Source organism: Cyprinodon variegatus, unplaced genomic scaffold (assembly GCF_000732505.1).
Source record: "Cyprinodon variegatus isolate N-32 unplaced genomic scaffold, C_variegatus-1.0 Scaffold811, whole genome shotgun sequence".
NCBI classification, from domain to species: domain Eukaryota; kingdom Metazoa; phylum Chordata; class Actinopteri; order Cyprinodontiformes; family Cyprinodontidae; genus Cyprinodon; species Cyprinodon variegatus.
The window spans coordinates 167992-171381 of record NW_015151264.1 but is presented as its reverse complement, the minus strand read 5'-3'; positions in this window follow the sequence as shown (position 1 = coordinate 171381).

Below are 3390 nucleotides of genomic sequence, written 5' to 3'. Positions count from 1 at the left end.
TAAGGTCTACTGATATGAAATGAGAAATTTATTACATTTTCTTCACTGATAGAAGCTTTATAGTTTATTATAAAGTTTTAAATATTAACCTTCTCTAGTTTAACAGATTATATCAGGTCTCTTACAGGCAACAGTAGAACAGTATATTTAACAGCTGTTAAAGACTAGAACTCAGGCAACTGAAAATCACCAGACCATCTGCATACAGAGTATGATTAATTAAAATGTACTCAATAAACACCCAGAGAACGACCTTCCATAGTCGTTTTCCATGTGCAATAAGCAGGCATGTTGAAGGTGATCTACAGAGATCAGCCCAACATCCGTCTCCAATGTTCTCCAGTCTAAGCAGATTTTTTTACTTTCCTGTTTTTATAAACACGCCACACTATTTGAGTTAATTCCTTTGTGATGCATTAATCTGGATCAGACTGCAGTTTATTTTCGGCCACTTTCATTATACGTTTGTTATTTTCTGATGATGCAGGAGGCAGAAGTTCTCTTCAGTGTCTGTCATTGTAACAATGCATCCTTTGCGGCCGTGACTGCAAAGGTTCTGCTTGTGACTTTGCACGTGACTTTCAGAAGTACTGAAATAAAAAAGATGCAAAACTGCAGCTGCAGTCGAGTTTCAGGACTGAAAAATTGGTTTCCATGTGTGAATGATTACCGTTGCATATCCTTCATAAATGAACTTCTGCAGTTTGATGATTAGAATAGCATCTGCATACTAATGAGAGACATGTATAAATGTCTGCTGTATTTAACGCGCAGATCACTTTTTTTAGAACATGTTCTCTGTGCATCAGCGTTAATTTCGTTAGCTTTTTTTAATTTAGTCTATTTTAATCTATTTTAGTCTTAGACATATTTAGTCATTGCCTTCCTGATTTAGTTTTAGTCTAAGTCTAAATGACGAAAATCTATTTTAGTCTTAGTCATATTTAGTCATTGCCTTCCTGATTTACTTTTAGTCTTAGTCTAAATGATGAAAATTTTAGTCTTAGTCAAATTTTAGTCAACACTGTAAATATTAGAACTTGTCCACACACTGCTTTAAAAAAAACATATATAACACACTGTAAAGAACAAAGAACTGCTTCTTTTTCTCTATTTTTTTCATCTAACACTGTGCAGAATAGAACTTCACACACTGATTCTCTTTTTAACATATATCCCACNACTGCTTTAAAAAAAACATATATAACACACTGTAAAGAACAAAGAACTGCTTCTTTTTCTCTATTTTATTCATCTAACACTGTGCAGAATAGAACTTCACACACTGATTCTCTTTTTAACATATATCCCTCTGCACACATTGAACCTTTTGTCGACTTGTTTCATCATATCCACAAAGTCTTCATCCTCAATGGTCCTTGCAGGCAGGCCAGAATGCCCAATCCACTTTGCCATTGAGTTCTCCAGGGCTTTCTGCTCTTTGGGATCAGGTTTGCATGGTGGGGGGGGGGGCTCTAATCTCTGCAACAGACTTCTCTTCCTTCCCCAACCTCTGATCTGGCTGTGGTGTCACTGTGTCAGGAATCTAGTTGGGAGGAAGAAATTTAAACGAATAATATCCAGAGTATCAGTAGAACATCTTTCTTCTATGACAGAGAGACAGATACAGGCACAGGAAGGCACACCCACCCACCCATCCCTACTACTACAGGCCCACCCGTTCCTTACCTTCATCCATATGGCAACATGTTGGCACCCAGGATGTTGCTTGAGATTCTTTGTGTTCTTCCTGCCATTTAGAAGCCGCAGACTCTTTGGTTGCGTCCTTCCTCCGGTGTTCTCCTTTGTGTTGTAAACGAAATGGCTCCATACATCCATGCGTTGTTTAACAATGACTGCGAAGTTGAGCTATGCTACTAGTGATGGAGTGCTGCGGGGCACTGTGGGACACTGTGGGACAGGCGCCATGTAGGGGCAAACAGGGCAACAATGTGTAATACTCTATGAAGCTCAAGAAACCTGTATATTAACAATTACAAATTAATTATAAACAATTACATTTCTTAATGTGCTTTTATCAATGGATCATAAATTTCGTCTGGTCTTGGTCTCGTTGATGAAAATAATTTTTTTTATTTTCATCATATTTTTATTTTGTGGAAACGATTTTTGTGCGTTTACGTCTGTTCATCGTCCCCGATTAAAAGGGCTTTGACAAAATATTTTCGTCATTGTCATGGTTGACGGAATTAACACAGCTGTGCGTTTTCACATTTTTAGACATGCAAACCTTAATTAGATCAAACTATAAATACGGGTCGAAACTTGAGTCCTATTTAAGCTGCATGATGTGATGAGCGTAGCACTAAGCNCACATTTTTAGACATGCAAACCTTAATTAGATCAAACTATAAATACGGGTCGAAACTTGAGTCCTATTTAAGCTGCATGATGTGATGAGCGTAGCACTAAGCCACCTGTCCCACGATATAAAGAGGTACCTGCTATGAGTCTGAACACATCACTGCTTCACAGGTTCAGGCGCTTTAGAAGCATCAGCTGTAGGTCTGAAGACTTCTGTCTTCTAAACATTTTCAAGGTTTTTGTCAAAAATAATAAACTTAAAGCCAAGCTAGTTATCCTTATAATCATTTAGATTTCATTTGTAAATTTTAGGATAATTTGTGATATTTTTTTTAGAAATGCTAGCAGGAGCTACAGGCCTGAAGAAAGCAAGCAGAGAGTTTCTCACTGTTGCAGTTTCATTTGGACTGAAAGCTTCGGCTGAGGCAACAAACATGAAGAAGCAGACAGCAAGACATGAAGCAAACTTTGCACAAGAGCATTTATTCCTTTCTGTTGTAATTCTGTCTCACCCCCACCCCCTGGTCTTGTTGTTAGTCAGAATGGGGTTTAACCTGATGCATCATAATCAATGAGTCATTTCTAACATCTTCCAAGTTCAGCTATACTGTCTAACATGGGCGGTTCTAGATGGGGGCCAACAGGGGCCAGAGCCCCTGTAGAACCGAAAACATAAACTGTGAAAAAGCAAAAAACATTTTTTCTTGAAATAGATTTAGATTACCTTGATTTAAGCAGGCAAGTAAGATAATTAGCATCTTATTTGAAATTCATAGTATCAAATCATTTTGTTTTAAGGGCGTAAATCCTCCTTCCTTTGGCAGATCATCTTATTTACCTGCTCAAATAAGCTGATTTTTTAATAAACTTTTGTTGTATTAGATCAGTTTTTACCGTGTGAAACTAAATCAGTTTCTTTTGATGAAATACGTTGACAAACAGGCCGATTTCTTTCTTAGACAATTCAATATATTACAATTTTCTGGAATAATATTTAGAAATGACAGGATTGTGGCTAACATCGTAAATTAAAAAATGTTCTCTTGCTCTGTTCTTTTATGTGTT